The sequence below is a fragment of the Numenius arquata genome, chromosome 7 (genome assembly GCF_964106895.1).
Source record: "Numenius arquata chromosome 7, bNumArq3.hap1.1, whole genome shotgun sequence".
NCBI lineage: Eukaryota > Metazoa > Chordata > Aves > Charadriiformes > Scolopacidae > Numenius > Numenius arquata.
Window position 1 is genome coordinate 47,849,773 of NC_133582.1, and position 15,285 is coordinate 47,865,057.

Here is a 15,285-nt window from a genome sequence, read left to right on the forward strand (position 1 = left end):
AAAAAAAAGTGAGAGTTACTGGATTGACTTGGGGAAACAACAAGAGATGGAAGAATTTGAAATGCTCTGAACAGAACTGCAGTTTGAGACAGTGCTGAGAATTAACACTTTGCATGCTGGCTGCTGTAAAAATCATTGCTTACACAGCAATTTGTCCCCCAGGCTCTACCATGGCGAGTTACAAAGTTTTCAAACACAGCCTGCATAAATGGTTGTCTGCATTTAGGCACATAAGCTACATTTAGGCATCCGAACTAATGGCCTGACTTCCCAAGATGCTGATGCAGTCTGGAGTTGTGGTTAATCAGGGTTCAGAAAAATCAGGCCTCTTTCCTTAGGTGACTGCAGATGACTGAAGTGCCTAAAATCAGGCAACCAACTGTGACAGGTTTGGTAGTGCTTTAAGCAGAAAGGACACATGTCAACATATTTTTCTAGCTTTTTAGAGAAGTTGGAGTCTGGCCCTGATGAACAGAGGGAGGTTAGTAGTATTCCTCAACTGAAAACTAAGACCAAGTTCTTAGTTTTACGGATTTGATGTACTGACATGTAATGGCCTCTGATCTCCTACCAGTCTTACTTTTTGTGACTTCATTGACTCCCTCGGTATGACTCCTGGTTTATATGATCATGAGAGCAAAACCAGAACACCTGAGGATGGTCTTGCAGACTCTTACCAGTGGATACTGACCTCAGTCCTGCAAAGACATACTTGCTTTTAAATACCAGCGGTCTCGAGCCATTGTGGGATTGAGCCACTGGATCGACCATCGGAGTGGCAGACATCAGTACTGCAGTCAGCACCCTTTGTAGCACCTGGCCTTTTGAGTGAAATAACCAAGGTGCACTTCCCAGTGCAGTCCAGAGTCTCGTTTCTGATGGTGCCATGTAACTCTCATGTTTGCTTTGTGGTCTACTTGTGGGTCTTGCATAGAAGATTCTTCCTGTCAAACCTGATTGTCACCATTTGTGGTTTTGCCCTGAGTAACACGTGCATTTAGATATTCATTTCATGTGTAATCTCAGTTAAGTTATGATATTTATAATGACATATATAGTGCGTGATCATGATTTTTGTTTACATTTTGCCAAAATGTAGACGTTAGAGTTAGACCTCCAAGGTCCAAAATCATCCTTGAGCAGACTGCTTGCTTCTTTGGAGGCAGGCATTGGAAAGAGGAAAAAAACTGTCCAGAGAGACCATTTATATCAGAAATCTGCCAAGACAGGGCTGTTGATCACAAGCGGAGCATGTCATTGCTAGTGATGTATTTTTATGCTATGGAACTCTAACCTGTATGTGTCATATTGACTTTTTGCTGCATGAATCATAAATTATAAAAATCAGTCTTACGGTTTTGAGATGTAGCCAGCATTCCTAAGGCTAAACCTTTTTCATTGACAGAATCAAAATCCACAACCAAGGAACATATTCCTCTCACTGTGAGAGCAATTGAAAGTGTACAACATTTATCTTTTCACAAAGGAAGAGGCGACAGGACCTCTTAATGTGTCTTGTTATCGTGATCATCTGGAAATGATTGCCAGACGTTTCCTTTTGATATAGCAATGAAGTGATCCGTATTTAAATTTTATAGAGAGAATTTTATTCTAGTGTGATAGAGATTTATTTTCCACTTAAAGACTCAAAACGGTGTGAGCACATTTTTTTACTATGGTATATTTTTGCTTTAAAATTGAAAACAAAAAAAAAAAGGTTTGGCCTTATCACAAAGTTTTAGTGTGTCGTATAGATGTTAGCAAATGCAAAGAGTATGCATTATTTGTGTGTATCCACATTGACTGATGTCGCCTTCAAAAAGCAATATTGTGCAGGTAATAAGTTGTTTGTGACTGTCCATTGCACAGTTTACCTTCTTTCAAAGCTAACCTTGTTTATGCACAAGACAATCAAATGTAAATCTACATCAGCACCCGGGTGTAGATTAAATTTATGTAAATTACTGAGCACAATGTAAAACATTAAAAGACACTTTATTTAATTACACATTTAATGTTGGTAAAGATAGTATCAGGGCATGAACTAGCTGACATACTGTAATTTCTTTTTCTCTTTTCCTACTTCCTTAGCACTCTCCAGTTTTAGTTTGCTCATAAATACATCAAATCAGCTATTCATAATTTTTTTTGAAGAGAAGAGTGGTGTTTGGGTTGTTTATTTGTTTTTATGAAGTTGGTTGGGAGGACTTCTTACTTTGTCTATGAGGTTTGTGGGTTTTACTTATTTGGCTTATTTTTTTATATCAGTTTCATGCCCTGAGGGTAAGGCAAACATTACACCGTACAGTAAAAAACAAAGTACCTTGGATGATGTATTTTTTTGCAAACAGTGTTAAGAGTTATGCTAGATTGGTAATATTTTTTCAGCCTGAAATATATTAAAAAAAAAATCTGTGATCACAAATGTTTTAAACTATCTAAAGAGAAAATTTGTATATTTGGGGGAAGAAAATAATTTTTACATAGCTTTTGTATGCAGATATTAAAATGTAATTATGAATATAGTGGGCATAGATAACTGTGTAAGCTTGAATTCTAAAAAAGAAAAAGCTTATAACTGAAAAATGGTCCTGGTGTCTCCTCCTCTTTCTTGCAGTCTCTTTTTGTCAGTTCTGTCGCACACTTCCAGTCTGCTGGAATGGGAAAAGTAGGACCCATAGCTCGATGTGATATCAGCTCTAATCTGTTCACATTTCTAACCTCCTGCATCCCTTTCATCACCCACCTCATACCTTATCTCCTCTCCTCCCCTCCCTCGGGCACCCAGCCAAAGTTTTTCACTTCCCAAGTGTTCACATCAGCCAAACTTATTTCCCTCCGGTGAACTGGCTCTTGATTTATGTCTCACTCAATTACATTCTGTATGGAAATGGCCTTTCTTTCTTTCTCCGTTCCCAGTCTAGACAGGGATGGTGTGACAGGAGCAATAGGCTTCCCATCTCTTCACATTTCCCCTACCTCAGTCTCCTATCTGTTGGAGAAGGTCTATATTCTATTGTCTATATTCTCATATTCCTTTGCAGTTCTGATTTCTCCTCCAAGTTTTTCATATCCCTCAGGAAGAAAAGCAAGACCTAGAGCCTGGATCCAAAATTGCTTCTTGGCCTCTCCCAGACGGGAAACCTATTTAAGGCTGTTGCTTCACGGTGGTTTCCACAGGCATTTACTGGGTGACTGCCAGCCCCTGGTCCTGCTCCCCTTCCACCTGAGGCGCTGGGAGCCTTCAGATGGATGCCGAGCTTCCCGACCTCCCTCTGCCTGGCATCGGTGGGAGCTCCTTCCCCACGCCAGGCTTGGTGTCCCTGGGGAGTGCTGTGCCAGCACCTCCAGGGTTTGTTCCCACTGTTGCCCATGGGAATAGAGCCCAGCTTCAAAGGCAGAAGCTCCATCTGAAGAGCCTGAGGGTAAGCGTGACATCCGTGCTGTCCCTTAAATTAAATCCCTTTGAGCACTTCAGTTGAGGCACCCGAGTGAGGGAGTCTTGCCGAAGCCTCTGGTGGGTCTGCACTGAGTGAGCAGTGATGTGGGCTGCTCGGGCCCTCCAGGACCAGCTCTGGAGCGAGGAACTGACTTGCTGCCTAACAACTTGTTTGCTCGGTGTGAAGAAATAATCCTGCTCCCACAGACCCCAGTGCATTGGCTGTGGCATTTTCAGGCTTCCTTTGTAGTGGTGAAGTCTGTGCTTTTCAAAAAATAGCACGAGGTCTGTGGAGAAGAGCAGTATTGTGGCAGCAACGTGTGTTTGGTTCAGTGTATTTCTATCATTGCAGAGAAGGACATAAAAGTTGGTCAGTTCTGTCCCCTGAGTGCTGGCACTGCCAGCAGGAGCGTGATCTCAGTCTGTTGTGAGCTGCCTCCTGCATCCTGAGCCGACATGGCTGCAGGTTCCCCTTCTCTTAGTCACAGTGGATGAGGGTTTTTTCCCCTTGAAAACTGAGCCATATGTGAAGGATTTTCTCAGTGTGAACTCAGGAGTCTAACATTAAACAGCCATGTGCCTTATACGCATGGTCACATGTGCTGTGTGGTCTTCCCAATAGCATCAGTGGTTTCAAACTGAAGCATGTTTGTATTAAGAGTGACTGCAGATACACCACCTTTGGAATAAGTAAAGGATTAGTACATAAGTCCCTCTACTCTATTTGTCATATTACACTGCTCATTTACAGTTTACCAGGTTGGAAGATTCCTTTCCAGATTGGATCACAGAGTGTCCTTCTCTCCCGTAAGGGGGCCTACAGGAGAGATGGGGAGGAACTCTATCAGGGCGTGTAGTGATAGGACAAGGGGTAATGGTTTTAAAGTGAAAGAGGAGGGATTTAGATTAGATAGTAGGAAGAAATTCTTTACTCTGTGAGTGCTGAGACTCTGAAACAGGTTGCCCAGAGAAGCTGTGGATGCCCCATCCCTGGTAGTGTCCAAGGCCAGGCTGGATGGGGCTTTGACCCAACCTGGTCTAGTGGGAGGTGTCCCTGCCCATGGCAGGGGGGTTGGAACTCGATGATCCTTAAGGTCCCTTCCAACTCTAACCATTCTGTGATTCTATGATTCTATGACTGTCTGGGGGGAGCAGTGGCCCTTCAGGTACTAACTCAAGTGGCCTTGGTAGGCACAAAGAAAGATGTGCCAGAAAACAGATTGCCATTTGCCAGGGTCAAGGAGCAGAGTTCAAGAAGACTTCAAAAATAAAACCAAAAACCAAGGGAGCCCCTTTGAATCATTTATGAGAACTTTGAGACTTCTGAAGTCAAGGAATACTGACAGACTTGGGGAATTCTGGAGTCAGAGGTCCCGAAGGCTCCTAGGTCATCCTGACCTTGTGGTGCCTTGGAAAAGCACAAACTTGGAAAAGTAGTACAAGTTCAGTACCCTGCTGTGCAGAATCAGTGTGGCCTTCTGCAGGGAAAACAAGACAATCTATAGTGGATTGTGTTTGGAAAACACAGTGTAAAAAAGTAGAAAAGGACATGAGCAAATCAATAGCAAAACCACAAGTGAGTCATTCCACAAATGCCATTGGAATTTGAATTTGCAAGAGGCTGCCCGAGTGGGTATGGGGGGTAGCTTTAAGCAGTGTCCTCTGAACAGAAATGCTCTAGTTGCAAGAAATAAAAGCAGTTTTGCAAAATAAAAGAAAAAACCACCAGTATTTAAAGGGAAAAAAGTGTTATATGTAGCTGCAAGGTCTTTGATATCTCCCTGCTCAGAGGTAGGAGCAAAAAGAGGAAGAAATTATCTTTGCTGGAAAAACTATAGAGGCAGAAAGCTTCACTGCCTGATGTTATGTTTAAAATGGAAATGAAAGCTTGGGCATACCCGAATGTGTATATAAAGTTGCAGTAGGAGTAGGGCTGAAAGCACGTCCAAAGTGAAATCTGAAAGACATATTCTCCAGTTTAAGGAGTGGGGAGCCCAGGAAAATAAAAAGTTAAAAAGTCAAAGACCTGAAAAAAACCACAAATACAGCAATATCTGAGGATGAGACAATTCCTGGCAAGTGGATAAAGCACTAAAAAAGTGGAGACTGATGAAAGAAAGAAAGAAAGAGGAAACAGCACTATTAGAAGAACACAAAGATCATAATGAAATGCGTGCCCAGGGGTGAGCAATTCGACATGCACAGGGACTTCACATGGTCCAGACAATCCTAGATTTGTTTGCTCATGACAAAAACATGCATGCTGGCTTTAGGCTATTATTCCCTCTCTCCAGAACTAGCCTTCTTGGGAAATGGCAGTGTAAGCTAACCTTACACCTTGGGTCAGTGCCTACAAAGGGGCAAGAGAGCAGCTGTGACAGCTGCAGGTGATGGGCTTTGCAGCTTTGTCAGGCAGCAGCATGGCTCTGGCCATGTGTTGCACCAAGGCCTGCTCAGCCAATGTGCTCTGAGGACCTGTGGTGTTTAAAATGTAAGGAAGATACAGAAAAAGGCTGAAGGGCCAAATATCATCTCCTGCTTTCACACTACTAAATTACAGGCTAGCATCCTTCAGGTTGGGGCCCTTACTTGATGAGGAGTGAAGTATGTTGAGTTCCTGTGTAGTCAGATTTAAAAAATAAAGCTGGAAATAATTAATGGGTCTGAGAGGCAAAATCTTGTGCCCCCTGAAGTCAGAGCTACAGGTAATGGCAAAAGGTGAGAGCCAGGCTGTGGTCTTGGTGAAATTGTTCCTTGCTCCTGTGAAGTGTAGAAGTACTGTCGGTTGCTTTCACAAAAGGCACAAGAATGCGTTTGGTGACTATGACACGAAAACGTAACCCATGATTTGAAAACAGCATGTCTTGGCGAAGCTGGTCAGAATCAGTGGACATGAGCAGTGGAGAGCTTCTAAGATTCCAAGCTCCCCGAGGAACCTTTGCTCTTTTGCCTGTGCAGATGTAGCCTGCAGTACTCCAGCTTGACCCCAGAGAGCAGAACACAACCTGCATTTCTCTGTGCTGCGCCAATGGGTAAGAATTGGGCCATTTTCTCTGCAAGAGCCTCGAGGAGCTGGAGATGCGAGGTATGTAATAGACGGTGAGCCCCTCTGAGAGGTGTGCCAGTGAAGCTGCCTCAGTTGCTGCAGGTCCAAAAAGAAACCAGGGCAAGCCTTCCCATGGGAAGGAAATTCCAACCTCAAGCTGCTTGACCAAACAGAGAGCAGAGGGACACAGTGGGCAGCTAATGACTGTTGTGTATCTCCTTGCCAAGTAGCTGTGCCCGACAGCGGTTTAGCTAGCGGTAGCTGACAGTGACCGGCTGACTTATTCCCAGGCAGGCATGAAGGCCGAGATCCCAAACTGCAGCAGAAGGGGCTGAACAGAGGTGTCTAAGCTGCTGGTGCTGGAGGAGCAGGAAGAGGGAATGGGCCATCAACTCCAAGAGAGTGTCTAAGGATGACAAAATTTATAGACACCCTCTCGCTAGATATCTGAGGCAGAGAAGTACCCAGTGCCCCAAATGTTTCTGAAAAGACTGAGCACAAGGGGATGAGCAATGGGCTTTGCCAGGGTGCTGAGAGCTACAGTTCATGGTTAAGCACCCCAGGCTGTTCTCAGGGGGTCTGACTTAGGTCTTAGTACTGGAAAAAAGCGGTGGGGCAAGGAGGATAGTTTGGTCTCCTGAGTCCCAGAGCACACATCAAAGCTACTGGCCTCTCCTTCTTCCCAAAGGGAGCTCTTTGCTCTCTGTGTCCACGCTCCTGGGTGTATCCCTGACTCTCCCCTATGGGATGGAGTGGCTGAGCATGCTCTGCTCTGGCACAGCCAGGTCCCTCAGAGGGGAAGCCCATCTTTGTGTCTGTGTTTCCCATTTAGTCAGCAGCTTCTCTATATATCATGTGCAGATGTCCTAAATACTGTACTCTTACAGAGTTACAGTGTGTCAGGAGGGGAGGGTTTCTCTGCCACTGCCAGGTCACTACCTGTCTTGCAGCATGGTGAGTGAGCACCCAACAAAGAGGTGCCCAGGTAGAGTCTCTACCAGGCAGCACTGGAGAGCCCACCAACCTGGTGTGTCTGGCAGTGCCAGGCTCCATCTGATGCTTTGCAGGAGACATGGCAGCCTGCAACTCTCAGAGGGAGTGCTTTTCTCTGCCCAGTAAATCCTGCTCCTTTCATATCCCCAGCCTTTGTAGCACAGCAGGACAAACAGGCCCTCAGCTCCTGTACATACCCTGTGAAAGCAGGTCCTGACATCAGTCGTGCATTTCAATGCCACATGTGTGCAGAAGAAACGTACCCCAGAGGCATGAGCCTGCCCTGGAGGTCCCGCTGACGTCAGAGAGGCACCAGAACAGACTTCTACTCGGGTCAAGAGCTACAGAGAGATGGTCACAAAGGTCTGCATGGAGGAAATGGGTGGTGACAACGGGGACAGATCTACCGCCCCTGAAGCCTGTGTGCAAAGCTGAGGAGCCAGGTACTCTTTGTTACGGTCTGTAGTATTAAAATAGGCATCTGGTTGTTATAAAAACCTGGCATTCGTTTGTCTGCTCTTCTCAGAAGTATCCTGTCACCAGGCTTTGCAAGTTGTGAATATTGTTGCCCAGACCCAAGGGAGAAATGAGAGTCTGTGGGAGAAGCTGCCCTGGCCAGGAGGAGAAGGGTTTGGGCTCCCTGCAGATTGTGTGTTTGCACAACTTGGCACTCACCACAAGGCTAAATCCCCAAACTGGGCTGATCCATTTCCAGTCTATATCCCCAAAACACGATGCTGAAACAGAGGTGGTGATTGCCGTTTGAATCGAAGCTTTTCTGGGGTTGACTGTTCATTTTGGGAGCCAAGGACAGCTTCAAGCCCTGGGCTGCCCTGCACCGAGGGCAAGGGAACACATCGGGCTGGGAATATCCGTGGTGAAATCGCCACGTGCCTCCAGCATCCTGTGGGCACGCAGCCTGGTGAGCCTGGAGCCCTCAGAGGTGCACCCCGGCCCCGGCACCGGGGCTTGGCCGCTGGGCTGAGCTCGGGGTGAAAAGGGCACACAGAGACCACTCGGAGCGTAAGGCATGGGATTCTTCTTAATTTCATTTTTATTTAAAGTTTAAAAAATGAAATTAATTAATCATCTAATGTTAATTATACTTTGTCACATTTCTAGCCGTGCTGATCTGATTTGCCTCTGGCCTTGGCTTCAGACAGTTGAACGCACCTACACACTATTTTTCCCACACATGTTTTTTCCTGAACTCGAGATGATGACAGTTTTTCAACTTCAAAACAAAGCTCACAATCTCCATTTCTTTTTTATGGTGGGAAAGAAGGTGGTAATAAGGGTTTTAACCAGGAGATGTCAAGACAAGATTGGGGTCTAGGACAGGACAAGAGGCTGGACTAATAAGCCAGGTTTCAGGATCACTTCCATGAGCTGAGATGCTGTACTTTTATTCCTCCACAACTCAAGGAGGCTGATGCCAGTAATACTTTCATTTTCAGCAAGGAAGCAAATAAGATTTTTTTTTTCCCTTTTTATGAGCTTCAGAAGAGACTTAGCAGATGTGTGACTTCCTCAGAATCAAGAAGTTTGACTTCTACAAAGTCAAGTGAGCCCCTCTCAGCTGTTGACGTTTTGTGTCTGCTACAGGTGAAACTCTTCTGCTTGATGCATATTTTAAGCAGAGGTTGAGCAGTAAGAGGGACTACTTGTCTGCACTGACTATTTGGCCTTTGCTCCTACATGTCACACATACGCACACGCTGGGTCCTGGGCATTTTCTTTTTCAGCATGCAGTAGTAGCTCCTGCCCTTGGATCAGGGGTCAGGTGCCAAGGTCCTGGAAGAAGGAAGACTATTCTGGGTGCATGCCAGTGCTCTCCATAGAATGGAAACTGCTGCCGCTCTAAAAGTACTGCAAAAACTTGCATTCTTTGTGAAAGGGAGCAGATTTTTCCTATTGCGTGAGTTAAGGATCAGTTATGAAAACCTCGCTCTTCTCGGGCTGTTGTAAGCTGTGGGATGGCTCAGGACTGCATTATTCTTGGACCAGGTATGAAGTAGTCTAGCACTGAACATAAGTGCATGTTCTGAGCTTTAATTTGCTTGGCCCTAATTTTAGAAGTTGATGTAATATTACTGTATTAAGAAATCTGCTTTTTGCCTTCCCTCTGAGCTTCCTTCATGTTCCTGAAATGGGTACTGAGTGGTCTGTATTGAATTTTCCCTTTTTGTTTTTTCCTCTGTCACTTCAGGCCCACTGGATGTAGGGTGCCAGGAATAATTTTTGTATAATGCAAAATAACTGATGACTAAGAATAAGACCCACAACTTTAAACTGTTGTCTTAATTCCCCTTCTTGAAATGAGAGGTTGAAAAAAATAATCTCCATTTCCCTCCTCTGTGTATATCTGTGTATAAAATGCCTTATCTAATAGATAAATGCCTTATCTATTCCTTCTGCATTGGAATATCAGTATTTTAATGATTTTTAAGTGCAAATATGGTAACTAACAGGTGAAAACTATGCCTGCAACAAGTAAATAGAGAGATAAGTGATACCTTATCATTTACCTAGTTTAAAGAGATGACCTAACTGATGATGATGGGGTTGGGCTTAGGCCTGAAAGCTGTTCAGAAACCAGGTGACTGTAAAACAATATCTTACTTGCATATGAGAGTCAGCCGTCCCCAAAATTTATTTCAGTGGAGATCTTTCTGAGTGGAACATCTAATTTTTTTCCTAAAGTGGGCTTAACAACATTGAGAAGTGATATATTTGTTTAACAATCAGTGAGAGAACTTTGGCCCTTTTCACCAGTTTAACGAAGTGCAGCAAAGACAGGGAAAGGTTTAAAGGCCCAGTCTTGCTAAACCTTCACCCCTGGAGCCGGGCTTACCCAGGACAGTGAGAACTTGTCTTTGTCAAGGTTGAGCCTGTTGAATTTTGTGTATGGGTTAAACTTTGTTGAAGAGGTACAAACAGCTGTGTGGAGATTCTGCCTGTGGTTCAAGCCAGTTTACCCTCATGAGCTAAGTACCAGTTTAAGCTAAATTAGAACAAGAACATGTCTTACCCCCGGTCACCTCTGCTTGTCTGTTCGGACTGAATGAAACCGGTAAAAGCCTAAGGACCAAAGATACATGTCGTCCTGGCTGAGGTGACTATTTGCATCAACAAAATGGGTTTCTAAAGTGCTAGCAGGGAAGAACAGTGGTCCGACGTTGGCATCATTCACCTCAAAGCATATTAAATTATACAGCTCTGCAGTTGGGGATGAGAGTTGTGTCGAGTGTTGGTGAAGAAGTGATGCTTGTATGCCTGTGTGTAGTGAGGTCTGCGTTGCCGGGACAGCGGGTACCGGCCCTAAGGGTGCTGGTGTTCCACCTTGCTGCATGGCTCCTGCCTCCAATCCCCTCACCCTTGCCCCCACAGAGAGTCCCGTTGCCATCAGTAGAGCCACTGAGGCGGTCAGACGCTTGCAGGGCATGTGAAGACACGACTCTGGCCTTACCGTGGTATTTCAAAGACGATAGTTCCTACGGGGGGGGGGGGGGGGGGGGGGGGGGAAGGCGATGAAAAGAAACATCTCGGAATGTTTTATAAACATAAGTTTTATATACAAAGATGCTCAAATAGCATGAAAAGTCAAGCATATACAACAATACCTTTAAAAAGAGCTATAGAAAACTGAAAATGACACATGCTGGAAAAACAAAGGAAACAGCAGGAACTGGAGGCTGCCTGCGATCCCTGTTGGTGATTCGTGAGAGAAGAGTATTTCCCTGCTGTGACGTGAGCCTTGAGGAGCTCCACACTACCCAGCCCCTCTGCACAGAGCCTGCACAAGGAGGCAAAATCCAAAGGAACTGGGTTTTACAAAAGGTCTAATTTGGCTGGAAAGCCGACTTTCTAGCTAACCTGGTTTGAAATATCATGTTCCAACCAGTCCAATGCACAGTTACAAATGAAGATCCAAAAGAAACAGAATAAAGTGGGTTTTACAAGCCCTTATTTTGTGACAGCAACCTTATAATGCATAGTCAGGATGCTGGGTGCCGGGTCAGACCCTGCCGGCCATAAAGCAGGGCAGAGTGTTTGCACCTCAGCTGTTTAAGATGTTGGGACTCTTCCCACATGGAAGGGATGGTTCATGATGCTGTGAATGTTGATTTTGCACCTAAGTAGTTAAGTGGTAGCTTTTGTGACAGGTGCACCAATAAATAGATGCAGGGAGCCACCTATCACGTAAAATATCTGCTGAGAAATACAGCCTGGCTATGAGTCTTGATGCACCAGGATTGCTGTCAGAGCTTCCGTAAGGGCCAGGGTGGTTTTAGTCTGATTCCGCACAGACTTTTTTGAACCAGCCCATGGTTCTTGCAGCACACAGCTAGTGCGGGCATGGGTGAGGGAGGTAGGAATTTTTGCTGCCTGAAAATCATATCAAAGGTCAGTTTCTCGCTTTTGTAACTGGGCCCTGCAGACAGGCTGAGCTTGTCCCTGTGAGGAGTCCAGGCAGAGAAGTGCACTGAGAAGCTCAGGTAGTTGTTCCCTTTGGAACTTCATTTGTGACTGCACATTGGGCTGGTTGGAAAATTACATTTCAAACTGGGTTAGAGAGAAAGCTGGTTTTCCAACTAAATTAGATCTTTAGTAAAAACATTCTTCTTTCCAGCAACTTTCTTGATTCTGCAACTCAGACATTCTTCTTCAGCTAAAATGTTGCAGTTTATCCTGGGACTGTAGCGTGGGTGTGAAAACTGGGAAACAAACACGTTTAGCTGAAACAAAGCAAAACCTGGTTTTGGAAATACAACCATAGGACCTTATGAAGCATGTCAATAACTATCTCCCTAGCCAGCTTGCCTCTCTCGGTCCTTATCATCTGGCCTCTTTGCACAGTGCCAGAGCCTGTCAAAGGAGCTCCAAGCCCCCGTGACCCCAGCCTGTGCTGGAGAATGGGGACACATAGCACCCTCACCATGTGCTGCTAGAAAACATCTCTGACATTGCTGATAAAATACCTGTAGGAGAGAGAGCAATTGAAAGTTTTCTTTTGACTACTTTCTTTCCCAAAGTACTTTTTGCCAAAACTGCAGAAGTCACAGAAAGACAAAAAAAAAAATAAATCCAACTAATCTAAACTACAGCAAACCCCAGGACAAGGAGCTTGCCAGACTGTGTGATAAACAGGATTCAGAAATTGCCTACCTTGATTTACCCTTCTGCCTCCTCTCCACAGTTGTGTGATTTCACAAGTTTTGATAGGGAGGCTGTAGTTTAAATAGAGGAGCTTTGCCCAAACCAGTAGCAAAAAGTACTGGAGAGCTTAAAGTGAAAAACAGGAAACTTCTACACCACAGGAATCTTGAATGTTCAGTTTAGAGAGGATTTGCTGATTGGAAAATGCTAAATATTGACTTGAGGGCAATAAGAATGATAAATGTTTAGAAAAGAGGATACGAGATCAATTTAAAAAAAACAAAACAAAAAAAAACCCACCAAGAGGAGAGGCAGGCCAGCTAAAAAACATGTTTTACCCTTCAAGGGGGGAAATCTAAAATTCTGTGACTACGCAAAAACTCTGAGAAAAGTGTTTAAGATTTCACGGGCTGAGGATCTCCATTGAATAGTAGGCTTTGTATAGGCTTTAAATCTTGAAAAGGGATAGTGAAGCCATGCCATAAAGGCCAGAAAATGTCCATTTACTGTCTTCCAAGCCCCAGGCAGACCCTCCAGAGATGGGAACAGACCTCAAATACCTGTCACGGCCCCAGTCTTTGCTGCCTCCTATCTGCACATCCTTCAGAGCTAAGCTGAGGGTCAGTGTTTGTGGAGGGTAGCAGTGAGCTCTTCTCTTCGCCCCAGGCCAGTACCCACCTTGCTTCTCAGCAGGAAGCTGGGCACAGATCAGGGTGAGGGCTCTGGTTTCCATGAGCAGAGGCTCCTCCTCAATTCTTTCATAGCCTGGAGGCAAGGATCTGGCATTGCAGTAAGTGGGAGGAACACCTTCGTCCTCTTCCTGGGGCCAAAACCGTTTGCACTTGGCACACTTGGTCAAGATGACTAGTATGGGCAGGAGTAGCCTTCACAGGGTCTCTTTCCAGCTATTCCAGGTACGCAGAACCAATGGTCTGTTTTCATCCTGCCCCTGCTCCATCTTCCAGCATTAAGAGAGACCATGCTGTCCTTCTGTGCATGGGAAAGTCACTTCTTTGTCACATAGTCCTGCTTGTTCTGTTTGATCTTTGTTGATTTATATCACTAACTTCATTCTGCTTTTCTATAAAAATGTGGTGTATTCTTCACATTCAGGTATATCTTTCACTTCTTCTATTTGCTTTCCTTGACAGGGATAATACTGTAGTTTTCAATTATTCATTAAAGTCCTATTGCTACGCATAGTAATAAGTTAAATTGTTCATCACGTATGGTTTGCTTTTATGATGATGTGCTCATCCACCTTGAAAGAGTGGGATTTATGCAGAAATAATTGAGTAAATTAACTATCTAGGAAATCTTAGGTAGCACTTAATAATGTCCTTAATATGCTTTTGTACTTAAACTTTAAATCTTCAAAGCTGTAACACCAGCAGTTCCTGTTCTTTCTCACCTTTTTGTGTCATAGGATAGCACCTCTAACAGCCAGACTGTGCCAGGTTTGCCAATATCTTAAGAACACGAAAGTCACAACCATCATTTATCTGATGTTGTGTGTCATGGAAGGAGATGCCCTTCCCGGTGGGCACAGGCTCTTTAGTACTGCAGTCTCCCAGTACTCGGGCTTCTCTCCTATTCTCTTTCATCTCACTTGTAAAACATAACCATCGAGAGACTGCAGGCTAAGCCAACCAGCCTTTCTGGCATGTGGGGTCACTGAGCAAAAAGGAGTTATCTTCTCCTTCTTTTCAATATACTTTGGGAAAAAAAAAAAATAGTAGGCTGGAGCCAATTGGTAGTCTGTTCCCAATGTGTCAGGTCTGACAGGTCAAAAAAATATATGGAAAGAACTGGTAAGACTTTGTTTATATGTCAGTCAGGATATGTCCTCAAAAGTAGACCTGTGGTCTAGTCTTATCTCGCTAGACATAAAATGGCAGACACAAAAACGCCAGAGAGCACACATACTCTCAATAATAACTCCTGATCATTGAAGATTGAGATGGCAGAGAGTGATGCAGGTTCCCTGAGCTCTGTTACAGCAATTACAGTACATATAACACAGAAACAGAAGCCAGAGGAGCTTCTACTAATAACACTTCTTTAATTAAAATGTCCCATACATATGGACAGGAAAGGAAAGAAACATACTGTGGGGAAAGAGTTGCTAATCTCAGCACAGCATGGAGAAGGTGTTTGCAGTTTGGCACTCTCATTTTTTCCTCTTAGGATGGTCTGCGTTTTACGCTGCAAATACATTATTTCCTTTCTCACTTGTATTAAGAGAATTTAAGAGAAAAATGGGGAAAAATGGCAGATATTTTTAAAAACCGTATCATTAGTAAAAAGATTGCACAGTTTAGCATCGGCAGTTTGAACTTCTTTAACCTGTGCAAAACCAGAAAGTGACGGCTTTTGGTTACATCTCACACATTTGCACATTAATTACCAAATGCATCTCTACTGCACTTCTGTGCTATTCCAAAAGGTAATAGCTGCTCCCTCAGCTGGCAAGACCTTTACTTCTCCTATGCCAGAGTAACTAAAAGCAAAACTGTCAAAATTCTGATTTCTCAAAAGATTTAAGTCCCCTGATTCCCAACTTGCTTTCTCCAATGTGCTATTTAAAAATCCTGACTTTTTCACAAGCCACTCAGAATCACAGAATCACAGAATCTTAGTGGTTGGA